The following is a 20,075-nucleotide window of genomic DNA, read 5'->3' as shown; positions in this document are numbered from 1 at the left end:
GCTGATTTCTCTCGCTGATTTCTCTCTCTCGCTGATTTCTCTCTCGCTGATTTCTCTCTCGCTGATTTTTCTCTCTTGCTGATTTCTCTATTGCTGATTTCTCTCGATTGCTCTCGTTGATTTCTCCCTCTCGCTGATTTCTCTCTCGCTGATTTCTCTAGCTGATTTCTCTCTCTCTCTCGCTGATTTCTCTCTCACTGTTTTATCTCCCGCTGATTTTTCTCTCTCTCGCTGATTTCTCTCTCGCTGGTTCCTCTCTCGCTGATATATCTCTCTCGCTGATTTCTCTCGCTGATTTCTCTCTCGCTGATTTCTCTCTCGCTGATTTCTCTTTCGCTGATTTCTCTCCCTCGCTGATTGCTCTCTCTCGCTGATTTCTCTCTCTGATTTCTCTCTCTGATTTCTCTCTCTTTGTTTTCTGTCTCTCACTGATTTCTATTTCTCGCTGATTTTCGCTCTCGCTGATCTCTCGATTATTTCTCTCTCTCGCTGATTTCTCCCTCGCTGATTTCTCCCTCACTGATTTCTCCCTCTCGCTGATTTCTCTCTCGCTGATTTCTTTCTCTCGCTGATTTCTCTCTCGCTGATTTCTCTCTCTCGCTGTTGTCTCTCGCTGATTTCTCTCTCACTGATTTCTCTCTCTCTCTGATTTCTCTCTCTCGCTGTTGTCTCTCTGATTTCTCTCGCTGATTTCTCTTTCGCTGATTTCTCTCTCTCGCTGTTTTCTCTCTCTCGCTGATTTCTCTCGCTGATTTCTCACTCTAGCTGATTTCTCTCTCTTGCTGATTTCTCTCGCTGATTTCTCCCTCGCTCTGATTTCTCCCTCTGATTTCTCTCTCGCGATGTTTTCTCTTTCTCGCTGATTTCTCTCTCGATGATTTTTCTCGCTGATTTCTCTCGTTCGCTGATTTCTCTCGTTCGCTGATTTCTCTCGCTGATTTCTCTCTCTCGCTGATTTCTCTCTCGCTGATTTCTCTCTCGCTGATTTTTCTCTCTTGCTGATTTCTCTATTGCTGATTTCTCTCGATTGCTCTCGTTGATTTCTCCCTCTCGCTGATTTCTCTCTCGCTGATTTCTCTAGCTGATTTCTCTCTCTCTCTCGCTGATTTCTCTCTCACTGTTTTATCTCCCGCTGATTTTTCTCTCTCTCGCTGATTTCTCTCTCGCTGGTTCCTCTCTCGCTCATATATCTCTCTCGTTGATTTCGCTCTCTCGCTGATTTCTCTCTCTCTGATTTCACTCTCGCTGATTTTTCTTTCTCGCTGAGTCCTCTCTTGCTGATTTCCCTCTTGCTGATTTCCCTCTTGCTGATTTCGCTCTTGCTGATTTCTATCTCTTGCTGATTTCTCTCTCACTGATTTCTCTCCTGCTGGTTTTTCTATTTCTCGCTGATTTCACTCTCTTGCTGACTTCTCTCTCTCGCTGATTTCTCTCTCGCTGATTTCTCTCTCTCGCTGATTTCTCTCTCTTTTCTCTCGCTGATTTCTCTTCCGCTGATTTCTCTCTCTTGCTGATTTCTCTCTCTCGCTGATTTCTCTCTCTTGCTAATTTCTCCCTCTCGCTGATTTCTCTCTCTCGCTGATTTCTCTCTCTCGCTGATTTCTCTCTGTTTACTCTCGCTGATTTCTCTCTTTCGCTGATTTCTCTCTCTCGCTGATTTCTCTCTCTCGCTGATTTCTCCCTCTCGCTGATGTCTCTCTCGCTGATTTGTCTAGCTGATTTCTCTCGCTGATTTCTCTCACTGATTTCTCTCTATCGCTGATTTCTCTCTCGCTGATTTCTCTCTCGCTGATTTCTCTCGCTGATTACTCTCTCTCGCTGATTTCTCTTGCTGATTTCTCTCTCACTGATTTCTCTTGCTGATTTCTCTCTCGCTGATTTCTCTCTCGCTGATTTCTCTTGCTGATATCTCTCTCTCGCTGATTTCTCTAGCTGATTTCTCTCTCGCTGATTTCTCTCTCGCTCGCTGATTTCTCTCGCTGATTCCTCTCTCGCTGATTTCTCTCGCTGATTTCTCTCTCGCTGATTTCTCTTGCTGATATCTCTCTCGCTGATTTCTCTCGCTGATTTCTCTCTCGCTGATTTCTCTCTCGCTCGCTGATTTCTCTCGCTGATTCCTCTCTCGTTGATTTCTCTCGCTGATTTCTCTCTCGCTGATTTCTCTTGCTGATATCTCACTCTCGCTGATTTCTCTCGCTGATTTCTCTGTCGCTGATTTCTCTTGCCGATATCTCTCTCTCGCTGATTTCTCTCGCTGATTTGTCTCTCGCTGATTTCTCTCTCGCTCACTGATTTCTCTCTCTCTCGCTGATTTCTCTCTCACTGATTTCTCTCTCCCTGATTTCTCTCTCTCGCTGATTTCGCTCTCGCTGATTTCTCTCTCTCGCTGATTTCTCTCTCTCGCTGATTTCTCTCTCGCTGATTTCTCTCTCGCTGATTTCTCTCGCTGATTTCTCTCTTGCCGATTTCTCTCTCTCGCTGATTTTTCTCTCTCGCTGATCTTTCTCTCGCTGATTTCTCTCTTGCTGATTTCTCTCTCTCGCTGATTTCTCTCTCGCTGATTTCTCTTGCTGACTTCTCCATTGCTGATTTTTCTCTCGCTGATTTCTCTCTCTCGCTGATTTCTCTCTCGCTGATTTCTCTCGCTGATTTCTCTCTCTGATTTCACTCTCGCTGATTTCTCTTTCTCGCTGAGTCCTCTCTTGCTTGTTTGACTCGCTGATTTCTCTCTCGCTGATTTCTCTCTCGCTGATTTCTCTCACTGATTTCTCTCTATCGCTGATTTCTCTCTCGCTGATTTCTCTCGCTGATTTCTCTCGCTGATTTCTCTCGCTGATTTCTCTCTCTCACTGATTTCTCTTGCTGATTTCTCTTGCTGATTTCTCTCTCACTGATTTACTTGCTGATTTCTCTCTCGCTAATTTCTCTCTTGCTGATTTCTCTCTCGCTGATTTCTCTCTCGCTGATTTCTCTCGTTCGCTGATTTCTCTCGTTCGCTGATTTCTCTCGCTGATTTCTCTCTCTCGCTGATTTCTCTCTCTCGCTGATTTCTCTCTCTCGCTGATTTCTCCCTCTCGCTGATGTCTCTCTCGCTGATTTGTCTCGCTGATTTCTCTCGCTGATTTCTCTCACTGATTTCTCTCTATCGCTGATTTCTCTCTCGCTGATTTCTCTCTCGCTGATTTCTCTCGCTGATTTCTCTCGCTGATTTCTCTCTCTCGCTGATTTCTCTCGCTGATTTCTCTTGCTGATTTCTCTTGCTGATTTCTCTCTCACTGATTTCTCTTGCTGATTTCTCTCTTGCTGCTTTCTCTCTTGCTGATTTCTCTCTCGCTGATTTCTCTCTCGCTGATTTCTCCCTCTCCCTGATTTCTCTCTCGCTGATTTCTCTCTTGCTGATTTCTCTCTCGCTGATTTCTCTCTTGCTGATTTCTCTTGCTGATATCTCTCTCTCGCTGATTTCTCTCGCTGATTTCTCTCTCGCTTATTTCTCTCTCGCTCGCTGATTTCTCTCGCTGATTCCTCTCTCGTTGATTTCTCTCTTGCTGATTTCTCTCTCGCTGATTTCTCTCTCGTTGATTTCTCTTGCTGATATCTCTCTCGCTGATTTGTCTCGCTGATTTCTCTCGCTGATTTCTCTCACTGATTTCTCTCTATCGCTGATTTCTCTCTCGCTGATTTCTCTCTCGCTGATTTCTCTCGCTGATTTCTCTCGCTGATTTCTCACTCTCGCTGATTTCTCTCGCTGATTTCTCTTGCTGATTTCTCTTGCTGATTTCTCTCTCACTGATTTCTCTTGCTGATTTCTCTCTTGCTGCTTTCTCTCTTGCTGATTTCTCTCTCGCTGATTTCTCTCTCGCTGATTTCTCCCTCTCCCTGATTTCTCTCTCGCTGATTTCTCTCTTGCTGATTTCTCTCTCGCTGATTTCTCTCTTGCTGATTTCTCTTGCTGATATCTCTCTCTCGCTGATTTCTCTCGCTGATTTCTCTCTTGCTGATTTCTCTCTCGCTCGCTGATTTCTCTCGCTGATTCCTCTCTCGTTGATTTCTCTCTCGCTGATTTCTCTCTCGCTGATTTCTCTCTCGTTGATTTCTCTTGCTGATATCTCTCTCGCTGATTTCTCTCGCTGATTTCTCTCGCTGATTTCTCTTGCTGATATCTCTCTCTCGCTGATTTCTCTCGCTGATTTCTCTCGCTGATTTCTCTCTCGCTCGCTGATTTCTCTCGCTGATTCCTCTCTCGTTGATTTCTCTCGCTGATTTCTCTCTCGTTGATTTCTCTCTCGCTGATTTCTCTCTATGCTGATATCTCTTGCTGATTTCTCTCTCTGATTTCAATCTCGCTGAGTTCTCTTTCTCGCTGAGTCCTCTCTTACTGATTTCTCTCGCTGATTTCTCTCTCGCTGATTTCTCTCTCTTGCTGATTTCTCTCTCGCTGATTTCTCTCTCGCTGATTTCTCTCTGGCTGATTTCTCTCTCGCTGATTTCTCTCTCTTGCTGATTTCTCTCTCGCTGATTTCTCTCTGGCTGATTTCTCTCTCTCGCTGATTTCTCTCTCGCTCGCTGATTCCTCTCTCGCTGATTCCTCTCTCGCTGATTTCTCTCTCGCTGATTTCTCTCTCGCTGATTTCTCTTGCTGATATCTCTCTCGCTGATTTCTCTCGCTGATTTCTCTCTCGCTGATTTCTCTCTCGCTCGCTGATTTCTCTCGCTGATTCCTCTCTCATTGATTTCTCTCGCTGATTTCTCTCTCGCTGATTTCTCTCTCGCTGATTTCTCTTGCTGATATCTCACTCTCGCTGATTTCTCTCGCTGATTTCTCTGTCGCTGATTTCTCTTGCTGATATCTCTCTCTCGCTGATTTCTCTCGCTGATTTCTCTCTCGCTGATTTCTCTCTCGCTCACTGATTTCTCTCTCTCTCGCTGATTTCTCTCTCACTGATTTCTCTCTCCCTGATTTCTCTCTCTCGCTGATTTCTCTCTCGCTGATTTCTCTCTCGCTGATTTCTCTTGCTGATATCTCACTCTCGCTGATTTCTCTCGCTGATTTCTCTGTCGCTGATTTCTCTTGCTGATATCTCTCTCTCGCTGATTTCTCTTGCTGATTTCTCTCTCGCTGATTTCTCTCTCGCTCACTGATTTCTCTCTCTCTCGCTGATTTCTCTCTCACTGATTTCTCTCTCCCTGATTTCTCTCTCTCGCTGATTTCGCTCTCGCTGATTTCTCTCTCTCGCTGATTTCTCTCTCTCGCTGATTTCTCTCTCGCTGATTTCTCTCTCGCTGATTTCTCTCGCTGATTTCTCTCTTGCCGATTTCTCTCTCTCGCTGATTTTTCTCTCTCGCTGATCTTTCTCTCGCTGATTTCTCTCTTGCTGATTTCTCTCTCTCGCTGATTTCTCTCTCGCTGATTTCTCTTGCTGACTTCTCCATTGCTGATTTTTCTCTCGCTGATTTCTCTCTCTCGCTGATTTCTCTCTCGCTGATTTCTCTCGCTGATTTCTCTCTCTGATTTCACTCTCGCTGATTTCTCTTTCTCGCTGAGTCCTCTCTTGCTTGTTTGACTCGCTGATTTCTCTCTCGCTGATTTCTCTCTCGCTGATTTCGCTCACTGATTTCTCTCTATCGCTGATTTCTCTCTCGCTGATTTCTCTCGCTGATTTCTCTCGCTGATTTCTCTTGCTGATTTCTCTCTCTCACTGATTTCTCTTGCTGATTTCTCTTGCTGATTTCTCTCTCACTGATTTACTTGCTGATTTCTCTCTCGCTAATTTCTCTCTTGCTGATTTCTCTCTCGCTGATTTCTCTCTCGCTGATTTCTCTTGCTGATATCTCTCTCTCGCTGATTTCTCTCGCTGATTTATCTCTCGCTGATTTCTCTCTCGCTCGCTGATTTCTCTCGCTGATTTCTCTCTCGTTGATTTCTCTCTCGCTGATTTCTCTCGCGCTGATTTCTCTCTCGCTGATTTCTCTTGCTGATATCTCTCTCTCGCTGATTTCTCTCACTGATTTCTCTTGCTGATATCTCTCTCTCGCTGATTTCTCTCGCTGATTTCTCTCTCGCTGATTTCTCTCTCGCTCGCTGATTTCTCTCGCTGATTCCTCTCTCGTTGATTTCTCTCTCGCTGATTTCTCTCTCTCGCTGATTTCTCTCTATGCTGATATCTCTCGCTGATTTCTCTCTCTGATTTCAATCTCGCTGATTTCTCTTTCTCGCTGAGTCCTCTCTTACTGATTTCTCTCGCTGATTTCTCTCTCGCTGATTTCTCTCTCTTGCTGATTTCTCTCTCGCTGATTTCTCTCTGGCTGATTTCTCTCTCTCGCTGATTTCTCTCTTGCTGCTATCTCTCGCTGATTTCTCTCTCTCTGATTTCACTCTCGCTGATTTCTATCTCGCTGATTTCTCTCTCGCTGATTTCTCTCTCGCTGATTTCTCTCTCGCTGATCTCTCTCTCTCGCTGATTTCTCTCTCGCTGATTTCTCTCTTGCTGATTTCTCTCTTGCTGATTTCTCTCTCGATGATTTCTCTCTCGCTGATTTCCCTCTTGCTGATTTCTTGCTGATTTCTCTCTCGCTGATTTCTCTCTCGCTGATTTCTCTTGCTGATTTCACTCTCTTGCTGATTTCTCTCGCTGATTTCTCTCTCGCTGATTTCTCTCGCTGATTTCTCTCTCTCGCTGATTTCTCTCGCTGATTTCTCTCTCGCTGATTTCTCTCTTGCTGATTTCTCTCTTGCTGATTTCTCTCTCGATGATTTCTCTCTCGCTGATTTCCCTCTTGCTGATTTCCCTCTTACTGATTTCTCTCTCTTGCTGATTTCTCTCTCTCGCTGATTTCTCTCTCGCTGATTTCTCTCTTGCTGATTTCTCGCTGATTTCACTTTCTTGCTGATTTCTCTCTCGCTGATTTCTCCCTCTCACTGATTTCTCTCTTGCTGATTTCTCTCTTGCTGATTTCTCTCTCGCTGATTTCTCTCTCGCTGATTTCTCTCTGGCTGATTTCTCTCTCGATGATTTCTCTCTCGCTGATTTCCCTCTTGCTGATTTCTCTCCCTTGCTGATTTCTCTCTCTTGCTGATTTCTCTCTCTCGCTGATTTCTCGCTGATATCTCTCGCTGATTTCTCTCTCTCTGATTTCACTCTCGCTGATTTCTCTTTCTCGCTGAGTCCTCTCTTGCTGATTTCTCTCGCTGATTTCTCTCTCGCTGATTTCTCTCTCTTGCTGATTTCTCTCTCGCTGATTTCTCTCTGGCTGATTTCTCTCTCTCGCTGATTTCTCTCTTGCTGCTATCTCGCTCTGATTTCTCTCTCTCTGATTTCACTCTCGCTGAATTCTCTCTCGCTGATTTCTCTCTCGCTGATTTCTCTCTCGCTGATTTCTCTCTCGCTGATTTCTCTCTCGCTGATTTCTCTCTCGCTGAATTCTCTCTCGCTGCTTTCTCGCTCGCTGATTTCTCTCTCTCGCTGCTTTCTCTCTCGCTGATTTCTCTCAATGATTTCTCTTGCTGATTTCTCGCTGATTTCTCTCTTTTGCTGATTTCTCTCTCTCGCTGATTTCTCTTGCTGATTTCTCTCTCGCTGATTTCTCTCTCGATGATTTCTCTCTCGCTGATTTCCCTCTTGCTGATTTCCCTCTTGCTGATTTATCTCGCTGATTTCTCTCTCTCGCTGATTTCTCTCTCGCTGATTTCTCTTGCTGATTTCTCTCTCTCGCTGATTTCTCTCTCTCGCTGATTTCTATCTCGCTGATTTCTCTCGATGATTTCTCTCTCGCTGATTTTTCTCGCTGATTTCTCTCTCGCTGATTTCTCTCTCTCGCTGATTTCTCTCTCTCACTGATTTCTCTCTCGCTGGTTTCATTCTCTCGCTGATTTCTCTCACTGATTGTCCTCTCGCTGATTTTTCTCGCTGATTTCTCTCTTGCTGATTTCTCTCTCTCCCTGATCTTTCTCTCTCGCTGATCTTTCTCTCTCGCTGATCTTTCTCTCTCGCTGATTTCTCGCTCTCGCTGATTTCTCGCTCTCGCTGATTTCTCTCTCTCTCGCTGATTTCTCTCTTTCGCTGATTTCTCTCTCGCTGATTTCTCTCTCGCTGATTCCTCTCTCGCTGATTTCTCTCGCTGATTTCTCTCTCTCGCTGATTTCTCTCTTGCTGCTATCTCTCTCTGATTTCACTCTCTCTGATTTCACTCTCGCTGAATTCTCTCTCGCTGATTTCTCTCTCGCTGATTTCTCTCTCGCTCTCGCTGAATTCTCTCTCTCGCTGCTTTCTCTCTCGCTGAGTTCTCTCACTGATTTCTCTTGCTGATTTCTCGCTGATTTCTCTCTTGCTGATTTCTCTCTCTCGCTGATTTCTCTTGCTGATTTCTCTCTCGCTGATTTCTCTCTCGATGATTTCTCTCTCGCCGATTTCCCTCTTGCTGATTTCCCTCTTGCTGATTTCTCTCGCTGATTTCTCTCTCTCGCTGATTTCTCTCTCGCTGATTTCTCTTGCTGATTTCTCTCTCTCTCGCTGATTTCTCTCTCTCGCTGATTTCTATCTCGCTGATTTCTCTCTCTCGATGATTTCTCTCTCGCTGATTTTTCTCGCTGATTTCTCTCTCGCTGATTTCTCTCTCTCGCTGATTTTTCTCTCTCACTGATTTCTCTCTCGCTGATTTCATTCTCTCGCTGATTTCTCTCACTGATTGTTCTCTCGCTGATTTTTCTCGCTGATTTCTCTCTTGCTGATTTCTCTCTCTCCCTGATCTTTCTCTCTCGCTGATCTTTCTCCCTCGCTGATCTTTCTCTCTCGCTGATCTTTCTCTCTCGCTGATTTCTCGCTCTCGCTGATTTCTCGCTCTCGCTGATTTCTCTCTCTCTCGCTGATTTCTCTCTCTCGCTGATTTCTCTCTCTCGCTGATTTCTCTCTCGCTGATTTCTCTCTCGCTGATTTCTCTCGCTGATTACTCTCTCGCTGATTTCTCTCTCGCTGATTTCTCTCTCGCTGATTTCCCTCTCTCTCGCTGATTTCTCTCTCTCTCTCGCTGATTTCTCTCTCACTGATTTCTCTCTCCCTGATTTTTCTCTCTCTCGCTGATTTCTCTCTCTCGCTGATTTCTCTCTCTCGCTGATTTCTCTCTTTCGCTGATTTCTCTCTCTCTGATTTCTCTCTCGCTGATTTCTCTCTCTCGCTGATTTTTCTCTCTCGCTGATCTTTCTCTCGTTGATTTCTCTCTCGCTGATTCCTCTCTCTCGCTGATTTCTCTCTCTCGCTGATCTTTCTCTCTCGCTGATTTCTCTTTCTCGCTGCTTTCTCTCTCGCTGATTTCTCTCTCGCTGATTTCTCTCGCTGACTTCTCCATTGCTGATTTTTCTCTCGCTGATTTCTCTCTCTCGCTGATTTCTCTCTCGCTGATTTCTCTCGCTGATTTCTCTCTCTGATTTCACTCTCGCTGGTTTCTCTTTCTCGCTGAGTCCTCTCTTGCTTGTTTGTCTCGCTGATTTCTCTCTCGCTGATTTCTGCCGCTTATTACCCTCTCGCTGATTTCTCTTTCGCTGATTTGTCTAGCTGATTTCTCTCACTGACTTCTCTCTCGCTGATTTCTCTCTCTCACTGATTTCTCTCGCTGATTTCTCTTGCTGATTTCTCTCTCACTGATTTCTCGCTGATTTCTCTCTTGCTGCTTTCTCTCTTGCTGATTGCTCTCTCGCTGATTTCTCTCTCGCTGATTTCTCCCTCTCGCTGATTTCTCTCTTGCTGATTTCTCTCTTGCTGATTTCTCTCTCGCTGATTTCTCTTGCTGATATCTCTCTCTCGCTGATTTCTCTCTCGCTGATTTCTCTCTCGCTCGCTGATTTCTCTCGCGTTGATTTCTCTCTCGCTGATTTCTCTCTCGCTGATTTCTCTCTCTCGCTGATTTCTCGCTGATATCTCTCGCTGATTTCTCTCTCTCGCTGATTTTTCTCTCTCGCTGATCTTTCTCTCGTTGATTTCTCTCTCGCTGATTCCTCTCTCTCGCTGATTTCTCTCTCTCGCTGATCTTTCTCTCTCGCTGATTTCTCTTTCTCGCTGCTTTCTCTCTCGCTGATTTCTCTCTCGCTGATTTCTCTCGCTGACTTCTCCATTGCTGATTTTTCTCTCGCTGATTTCTCTCTCTCGCTGATTTCTCTCTCGCTGATTTCTCTCGCTGATTTCACTCTCTGATTTCACTCTCGCTGGTTTCTCTTTCTCGCTGAGTCCTCTCTTGCTTGTTTGTCTCGCTGATTTCTCTCTCGCTGATTTCTGCCGCTTATTACCCTCTCGCTGATTTCTCTTTCGCTGATTTGTCTAGCTGATTTCTCTCACTGACTTCTCTCTCGCTGATTTCTCTCTCACTGATTTCTCTCGCTGATTTCTCTTGCTGATTTCTCTCTCACTGATTTCTCTTGCTGATTTCTCTCTTGCTGCTTTCTCTCTTGCTGATTGCTCTCTCGCTGATTTCTCTCTCGCTGATTTCTCCCTCTCGCTGATTTCTCTCTTGCTGATTTCTCTCTTGCTGATTTCTCTCTCGCTGATTTCACTTGCTGATATCTCTCTCTCGCTGATTTCTCTCTCGCTGATTTCTCTCTCGCTCGCTGATTTCTCTCGCGTTGATTTCTCTCTCGCTGATTTCTCTCTCGCTGATTTCTCTCTCTCGCTGATTTCTCGCTGATATCTCTCGCTGATTTCTCTCTCTCTGATTTCACTCTCGCTGATTTCTCTTTCTCGCTGAGTCCTCTCTTGCTGATTTCTCTCGCTGATTTCTCTCGCTGATTTCTCTCTCTTGCTTATTTCTCTCGCTGATTTCTCTCTCGCTGATTTCTCTCTCGCTGATTTCTCTCTTGCTGCTATCTCTCGCTGATTTCTCTCTCTCTGATTTCACTCTCGCTGAATTCTCTCTCGCTGATTTCTCTCTCGCTTATTTCTCTCTCACGCTGATTTCTCTCTCGCTGATTTCTCTCTCGCTGAATTCTCTCTCTCGCTGATTTCTCGCTGATTTCTCTCTTTTGCTGATTTTTCTCTCTCACTGATTTCTCTCGCTGATTTCTCTTTCTCGCTGATTTCTCTCTCACTGATTTCTGTCTCGCTGATTTCTCTCGCTGACTTCTCTCGCTGACTTCTCCATTGCTGATTTTTCTCTCGCTGATTTCTCTCCCTCGCTGATTTCTCTCTCACTGATTTCTCTCGCTGATTTCTCTCTCTGATTTCACTCTCGCTGATTTCTCTTTCTCGCTGAGTCCTCTCTTGTTTGTCTCGTTGATTTCTCGCGCTGATTTCTCTCTCGCTGATTTCTCTCTCGCTGATTTGTCTAGCTGATTTCTCTCGCTGATTTCTCTCACTGATTTCTCTCTCTCGCTGATTTCTCTCTCGCTGATTTCTCTCTCGCTGATTTCTCTCACTGATTTCTCTCTCGCTGATTTCTCTCGCTTATTTCTCTCTCTCGCTGATTTCTCTCGCTGATTTCTCTTGCTGATTTCTCTCTCTGATTTCTCTTGCTGATTTCTCTCTTGCTGCTTTCTCTCTTGCTGATTTCTCTTTCGCTGATTTCTCTTTCGCTGATTTCTCTCTCGCTGATTTCTCCCTCTCGCTGATTTCTCTCTCGCTGATTTCTCTCTCGCTGATTTCTCTCTTGCTGATATCTCTCGCTGATTTCTCTCGCTGATTTCTCTCGCTGATTTCTCTCGCTGATTTCACTCTCGCTGATTTCTCTCTCGCTCGCTGATTTCTCTCGCTGATTCCTCTCTCGCTGATTTCTCTCTCGCTGATTTCTCTCTCGCTGATTTCTCGCTGATTTCTCTCTCGCTGATCTCTCTCTCTCGCTGATTTCTCTCTCGCTGATTTCTCTCTTGCTGATTTCTCTCTTGCTGATTTCTCTCTCGATGATTTCTCTCTCGCTGATTTCCCTCTTGCTGATTTCCCTCTTGCTGATTTCTCTCTCTTGCTGATTTCTCTCTCTCGCTGATTTCTCTCTCGCTGATTTCTCTTGCTGATTTCACTCTCTTGCTGATTTCTCTCGCTGATTTCTCTCCCTTGCTGATTTCTCTCTCTTGCTGATATCTCTCTCTCGCTGATTTCTCGCTGATATCTCTCGCTGATTTCTCTCTCTCTGATTTCACTCTCGCTGATTTCTCTTTCTCGCTGAGTCCTCTCTTGCTGATTTCTCTCGCTGATTTCTCTCTCGCTGATTTCTCTCTCTTGCTGATTTCTCTCTCGCTGATTTCTCTCCGGCTGATTTCTCTCTCTCGCTGATTTCTCTCTTGCTGCTATCTCTCTCTGATTTCTCTCTCTCTGATTTCACTCTCGCTGAATACTCTCTCGCTGATTTCTCTCTCGCTGATTTCTCTCTCTCGCTGATTTCTCTCTCTCGCTGATTTCTCTCTCTCGCTGATTTCTCTCTCGCTGATTTCTCTCTCTCGCTGCTTTCTCTCTCGCTGATTTCTCTCACTGATTTCTCTTACTGATTTCTCGCTGATTTCTCTCTTTTGCTGATTTCTCTCTCTCGCTGATCTCTCTTGCTGATTTCTCTCTCGATGATTTCTCTCTCGCTGATTTCCCTCTTGCTGATTTCCCTCTTGCTGATTTCTCTCGCTGATTTCTCTCTCTCGCTGATTTCTCTCTCGCTGATTTCTCTTGCTGATTTCTCTCTCTCGCTGATTTCTCTCTCGCTGATTTCTATCTCGCTGATTTCTCTCTCTCGATGATTTCTCTCTCGCTGATTTTTCTCGCTGATTTCTCTCTCGCTGATTTCTCTCTCTCGCTGATTTCTCTCTCTCACTGATTTCTCTCTCGCTGATTTCATTCTCTCGCTGATTTCTCTCACTGATTGTTTTCTCGCTGATTTCTCTCGCTGATTTCTCTCTCTCCCTGATCTTTCTCTCTCGCTGATCTTTCTCTCTCGCTGATCTTTCTCTCTCGCTGATTTCTCGCTCTCGCTGATTTCTCGCTCTCGCTGATTTCTCTCTCTCGCTGATTTCTCTCTCTCGCTGATTTCTCTCTCGCTGATTTCTCTCTCGCTGATTTCTCTCGCTGATTACTCTCTCGCTGATTTCTCTCTCGCTGATTTCTCTCTCGCTGATTTCTCTCTCGCTGATTTCTCTCTCGCTGATTTTTCTCGCGCTGATCTTTCTCTCGCTGATTTCTCTCTCGCTGATTTCTCTTTCTCGCTGATTTCTCTCTCGCTGATTTCTCTCTCTTGCTGATTTCTCTCTCGCTGATTTGTCTATCTCGCTGATTTCTCTCTCGCTGATTTCTCTCTCGCTGATTCCTCTCTCGCTGATTTCTCTCTCTCGCTGATCTTTCTCTCTCGCTGATTTCTCTTTCTCGCTGCTTTCTCTCTCGCTGATTTCTCTCTCGCTAATTTCTCTCGCTGACTTCTCCATTGCTGATTTTTCTCTCGCTGATTTCTCTCTCTCGCTGATTTCTCTCTCGCTGATTTCTCTCGCTGATTTCTCTATCTGATTTCACTCTCGCTGGTTTCGCTTTCTCGCTGAGTCCTCTCTTGCTTGTTTGTCTCGCTGATTTCTCTCGCTGATTTCTGGCGCTTATTTCTCTCTTGCTGATTTCTCTTTCGCTGATTTGTCTAGCTGATTTCTCTCGCTGATTTCTCTCGCTGATTTCTCTCTCTCGCTGATTTCTCTCTCGCTGATTTCTCTCACTGATTTCTCTCTCGCTGATTTCTCTCGCTGATTTCTCTCGCTGATTTCTCTTGCTGATTTCTCTCTCACTGATTTCTCTTGCTGATTTCTCTCGCTGATTTCTCTTGCTGATTTCTCTCTCACTGATTTCTCTTGCTGATTTCTCTCGCTGCTTTCTCTCTTGCTGATTGCTCTCTCGCTGATTTCTCTCTCGCTGATTTCTCTTGCTGATATCTCTCGCTGATTTCTCTCTCGCTGATTTCTCTCTCGCTCGCTGATTTCTCTCGCGTTGATTTCTCTCTCGCTGATTTCTCTCTCGCTGATTTCTCTCTCTCGCTGATTTCTCGCTGATATCTCTTGCTGATTTCTCTCTCTCTGATTTCACTCTCGCTGATTTCTCTTTCTCGCTGAGTCCTCTCTTGCTGATTTCTCTTGCTGATTTCTCTCGCTGATTTCTCTCTCTTGCTTATTTCTCTCGCTGATTTCTCTCTCGCTGATTTCTCTCTCGCTGATTTCTCTCTCGCTGATTTCTCTCTTGCTGCTATCTCTCGCTGATTTCTCTCTCTCTGATTTCACTCTCGCTGAATTCTCTCTCGCTGATTTCTCTCTCGCTTATTTCTCTCTCACGCTGATTTCTCCCTCTCGCTGATTTCTCTCTCGCTGAATTCTCTCTCTCTCGCTGATTTCTCTCGCTGATTTCTCGCTGATTTCTCTCTTTTGCTGATTTCTCTCACTCACTGATTTCTCTCGCTGATTTCTCTTTATTGCTGATTTCTCTCTCGCTGATTTCTCTCTCGCTGATTTCTCTCGCTGACTTCTCTCGCTGACTTCTCCATTGCTGATTTTTCTCTCGCTGATTTCTCTCTCTCGCTGATTTCTCTCTCACTGATTTCTCTCGCTGATTTCTCTCTCTGATTTCACTCTCGCTGATTTCTCTTTCTCGCTGAGTCCTCTCATGTTTGTCTCGCTGATTTCTCGCGCTGATTTCTCTCTCGCTGATTTCTCTCTCGCTGATTTCTCTCGCTGATTTCTCTCGCTGATTTCTCTCACTGATTTCTCTCTCTCTCGCTGATTTCTCTCTCGCTGATTTATCTCTCGCTGATTTCTCTCACTGATTTCTCTCTCGCTGATTTCTCTCGCTTATTTCTCTCTCTCGCTGATTTCTCTCGCTGATTTCTCTTGCTGATTTCTCTCTCTCTGATTTCTCTTGCTGATTTCTCTCTTGCTGATTTCTCTCTTGCTGCTTTCTCTCTTGCTGATTTCTCTTTTGCTGATTTCTCTCTCGCTGATTTCTCCCTCTCGCTGATTTCTCTCTCGCTGATTTCTCTCTTGCTGATTTCTCTCTCGCTGATTTCTCTTGCTGATATCTCTCGCTGATTTCTCTCGCTGATTTCTCTCTCGCTGATTTCTCTCTCGCTCGCTGATTTCTCTCGCTGATTCCTCTCTCGCTGATTTCTCTCTCGCTGATTTCTCTCTCGCTGATTTCCCTCTCGCTGATTTCTCACTCTCGCTGAATTATCGCTGATATCTCTCGCTGATTTCTCTCTCTCTGATTTCACTCTCGCTGATTTCTCTTTCTCGCTGAGTCCTCTCTTGGTGATTTCTCTCTTGCTCATTTCTCTCGCTGATTTCTCTCGCTGATTTCTCTCGCTTATTTCTCTCTGGCTGATTTCTCTCTGGCTGATTTCTCTCTCTCGCTGATTTCTCTCTTGCTGTTATCTCTTGCTGATTTCTCTCTCTGATTTCTCTCTCGCTGAATTCTCTCTCGTCGATTTCTCTCGCTTATTTCTCTCTCTCGCTGATTTCTCTCTCTCGCTGATTTCTCTCTCGCTGATTTCTCTCTCGCTGAATTCTCTCTCTCTCGCTGATTTCTCTCTCGCTGATTTCTGGCGCTTATTTCTCTCTTGCTGATTTCTCTTTCGCTGATTTGTCTAGCTGATTTCTCTCGCTGATTTCTCTCGCTGATTTCTCTCTCTCGCTGATTTCTCTCTCGCTTATTTCTCTCACTGATTTCTCTCTCGCTGATTTCTCTAGCTGATTTCTCTCGCTGATTTCTCTTGCTGATTTCTCTCTCACTGATTTCTCTTGCTGATTTCTCTCGCTGATTTCTCTTGCTGATTTCTCTCTCACTGATTTCTCTTGCTGATTTCTCTCGCTGCTTTCTCTCTTGCTGATTGCTCTCTCGCTGATTTCTCTCTCGCTGATTTCTCTTGCTGATATCTCTCGCTGATTTCTCTCTCGCTGATTTCTCTCTCGCTCGCTGATTTCTCTCGCGTTGATTTCTCTCTCGCTGATTTCTCTCTCGCTGATTTCTCTCTCTCGCTGATTTCTCGCTGATATCTCTCGCTGATTTCTCTCTCTCTGATTTCACTCTCGCTGATTTCTCTTTCTCGCTGAGTCCTCTCTTGCTGATTTCTCTTGCTGATTTCTCTCGCTGATTTCTCTCTCTTGCTTATTTCTCTCGCTGATTTCTCTCTCGCTGATTTTTCTCTCGCTGATTTCTCTCTTGCTGCTATCTCTCGCTGATTTCTCTCTCTCTGATTTCACTCTCGCTGAATTCTCTCTCGCTGATTTCTCTCTCGCTTATTTCTCTCTCACGCTGATTTCTCCCTCTCGCTGATTTCTCTCTCGCTGAATTCTCTCTCTCTCGCTGATTTCTCTCGCTGATTTCTCTTTATTGCTGATTTCTCTCTCGCTGATTTCTCTCTCGCTGATTTCTCTCGCTGACTTCTCTCGCTGACTTCTCCATTGCTGATTTTTCTCTCGCTGATTTCTCTCTCTCGCTGATTTCTCTCTCACTGATTTCTCTCGCTGATTTCTCTCTCTGATTTCACTCTCGCTGATTTCTCTTTCTCGCTGAGTCCTCTCATGTTTGTCTCGCTGATTTCTCGCGCTGATTTCTCTCTCGCTGATTTCTCTCTCGCTGATTTCTCTCGCTGATTTCTCTCGCTGATTTCTCTCACTGATTTCTCTCTCTCTCGCTGATTTCTCTCTCGCTGATTTATCTCTCGCTGATTTCTCTCACTGATTTCTCTCTCGCTGATTTCTCTCGCTTATTTCTCTCTCTCGCTGATTTCTCTCGCTGATTTCTCTTGCTGATTTCTCTCTCTCTGATTTCTCTTGCTGATTTCTCTCTTGCTGCTTTCTCTCTTGCTGATTTCTCTTTTGCTGATTTCTCTCTCGCTGATTTCTCCCTCTCGCTGATTTCTCTCTTGCTGATTTCTCTCTTGCTGATTTCTCTCTCGCTGATTTCTCTTGCTGATATCTCTCGCTGATTTCTCTCGCTGATTTCTCTCTCGCTGATTTCTCTCTCGCTCGCTGATTTCTCTCGCTGATTTCTCTCTCGCTGATTTCTCTCTCGCTGATTTCCCTCTCGCTGATTTCTCACTCTCGCTGAATTATCGCTGATATCTCTCGCTGATTTCTCTCTCTCTGATTTCACTCTCGCTGATTTCTCTTTCTCGCTGAGTCCTCTCTTGGTGATTTCTCTCTTGCTCATTTCTCTCGCTGATTTCTCTCGCTGATTTCTCTCGCTTATTTCTCTCTGGCTGATTTCTCTCTGGCTGATTTCTCTCTCTCGCTGATTTCTCTCTTGCTGTTATCTCTTGCTGATTTCTCTCTCTGATTTCTCTCTCGCTGAATTCTCTCTCGTCGATTTCTCTCGCTTATTTCTCTCTCTCGCTGATTTCTCTCTCTCGCTGATTTCTCTCTCGCTGATTTCTCTCTAGCTGAATTCTCTCCCTCTCGCTGATTTCTCTCTCGCTGATTTCTCTCTTGCTGATTTCTCTCTCGCTGATTTCTCTTGCTGATATCTCTCGCTGATTTCTCTCGCTGATTTCTCTCTCGCTGATTTCTCTCTCGCTCGCTGATTTCTCTCGCTGATTCCTCTCTCGCTGATTTCTCTCTCGCTGATGTCTCTAGCTGATTTCTCTCTCGCTGATTTCTCTCTCGATGATTTCTCTCTCGCTGATTTCCCTCTTGCTGATTTCCCTCTTGCTGATTTCCCTCTTGCTGATTTCTCTCTCTAGCTGATTTCCCTCTTGCTGATTTCTCTCTCTCGCTGATTTCTCTCTCTCGCTGATTTCTCTCTCGCTGATTTCTCTCTCGCTGATTTCTCTCACTGATTTCTCTTGCTGATTTCTCTCGCTGATTTCTCTCTCTCACTGATTTCTCTCGCTGATTTCTCTCGCTGATTTCTCTTGCTGATTTCTCTCGCTGATTTCTCTCGCTGATTTCTCTCTCGCTGCTTTCTCTCTTGCTGATTTCTCTCTCGCTGATTTCTCCCTCTCGCTGATTTCTCTCGCTGATTTATCTCTTGCTGATTTCTCTCTCGCTGATTTCTCTTGCTGATATCTCTCTCTCGCTGATTTCTCTCGCTGATTTCTCTCTCGCTGATTTCTCTCTCGCTCGCTGATTTCTCTCGCTGATTCCTCTCTCGTTGATTCCTCTCTCGTTGATTTCTCTCTCGCTGATTTCTCTCTCTTGCTGATTTCTCTCTCTCGCTGATTTCTCTCACTGATTGCTCTCTCGCTGATTTCTCAATCTTGCTGATTTCCCTCTCGCTGATTTCTCTAGCTGATTTCTCTCGCTGATTTCTCTCTCCCACTGATTTCTCTCCCCCTGATTTTTCTCTCTCTCGCTGATTTCTCTCTCGCTGATTTCTCTCTCGCTGATTTCTCTCTCGCTGATTTCTCTCTCTTGCTGATTTCCCTCTCTTGCTGATTTCTCTCTCTCGCTGATTTCTCTCACTGATTGCTCTCTCGCTGATTTCTCCTCGCTGATTTCTCTAGCTGATTTCTCTCTCGCTGATTTCTCTCTCTCACTGATTTCTCTCCCCCTGATTTTTCTCTCTCTCGCTGATTTCTCTCTCTCGCTGTTTTCTCTCTCTCGCTGATTTCGCTCTCGCTGATTTCTCTCTTGCTGATTTCTCTCTCGCTGATTTTTCTCTCTCGCTGATTTCTCTCTCTCGCTGATTTCTCTCTCGCTGATTCCGCTCTCGCTGATTTCTCTCTCTTGCTGATTTCGCTCTCGCTGATTTCTCCTCGCTGATTTCTCTCTCGCTGATTTCTCCTCGCTGATTTCTCTCTCGCTGATTTCTCTCGCTGATTTCTCTCTCGCTGATTTCTCTCTCGCTGATTTCTCTCTCTCGCTGATCTTTCTCTCTCACTGATCTTTCTCTCTCGCTGATTTCTCTCTCTCGCTGATTTCTCTCTCACTGAATTCTCTCTCTCGCTGATTTCTCTCACTGATTTCTCTGATTGATTTCTCGCTGATTGCTCTCTTTTGCTGATTTCTCTCTCTTGCTGATTTCTCTCTCACTGATTTCTCTCTCGATGATTTCTCTCTTGCTGATTTCCCTCTCGCTGATTTCCCTGTTGCTGATTTCCCTCTTGCTGATTTCTCTCTCTTGCTGATTTCTCTCTCGCTGATTTCTCTCTCTCGCTGATTTCTCTCTTGCTGATTTCTCTCTCTCGATGATTTCTCTCTTGCTGATTTCTCTCTCTCGATGATTTCTCTCTCGCTGATTTTTCTCGCTGATTTCTCTCTCTCGCTGATTTCTCTCTCTCACTGATTTCTCTCGCTGTTTTCTCTCGCTGATTTCTCTTGCTGATTTCTCTCTCTCTGATTTCTCTTGCTGATTTCTCTCTTGCTGCTTTCTCTCTTGCTGATTTCTCTTTCGCTGATTTCTCTCTCGCTGATTTCTCCCTCTCGCTGATTTCTCTCTCGCTGATTTCTCTCTTGCTGATTTCTCTCTTGCTGATTTCTCTCACTGATTTCTCTCTCGCTGATTTCTCTCGCTCGCTGATTTCTCGCTGATTCCTCTCTCGCTGATTTCTCTCTTGCTGATTTCTCTCTAGCTTATTTCCCTCTCGCTGATTTCTCTCTCTTGCTGATTTCTCGCTGATATCTCTCGCTGATTTCTCTCTCTCTGATTTCACTCTCGCTGATTTCTCTTTCTCGCTGAGTCCTCTCTTGGTGATTTCTCTCTTGCTCATTTCTCTCGCTGATTTCTCTCACTGATTTCTCTCACTTATTTCTCTCTCGCTTATTTCTCTCTCGCTGATTTCTCTCTGGCTGATTTCTCTCTCTCGCTGATTTCTCTCTTGCTGCTTTCTCTCTTGCTGATTTCTCTTTTGCTGATTTCTCTCTCGCTGATTTCTCCCTCTCGCTGATTTCTCTCTCGCTGATTTCTCTCTTGCTGATTTCTCTCTCGCTGATTTCTCTTGCTGATATCTCTCGCTGATTTCTCTCGCTGATTTCTCTCTCGCTGATTTCTCTCTCGCTCGCTGATTTCTCTCGCTGATTCCTCTCTCGCTGATTTCTCTCTCGCTGATTTCTCTCTCGCTGATTTCCCTCTCGCTGATTTCTCACTCTCGCTGAATTATCGCTGATATCTCTCGCTGATTTCTCTCTCTCTGATTTCACTCTCGCTGATTTCTCTTTC

General features: G+C 45.0%; 1 protein-coding gene across 1 annotated transcript in view; it reads left to right on the top strand.

Moving 5' to 3' along the window:
• The window catches only part of LOC139243073 (calpain-1 catalytic subunit-like), a gene marked incomplete at both ends in the record, with an annotated part of 231,498 nt that overhangs the window by 127,263 nt on the left and 84,160 nt on the right, over nt 1-20,075 (top strand). The window lies entirely within an intron of this gene.

Source organism: Pristiophorus japonicus, unplaced genomic scaffold (genome assembly GCF_044704955.1).
Source record: "Pristiophorus japonicus isolate sPriJap1 unplaced genomic scaffold, sPriJap1.hap1 HAP1_SCAFFOLD_160, whole genome shotgun sequence".
NCBI lineage: Eukaryota > Metazoa > Chordata > Chondrichthyes > Pristiophoridae > Pristiophorus > Pristiophorus japonicus.
The sequence above is the reverse complement of the archived record's forward strand: the minus strand, read 5'-3'. Positions and strand labels throughout refer to the sequence as shown.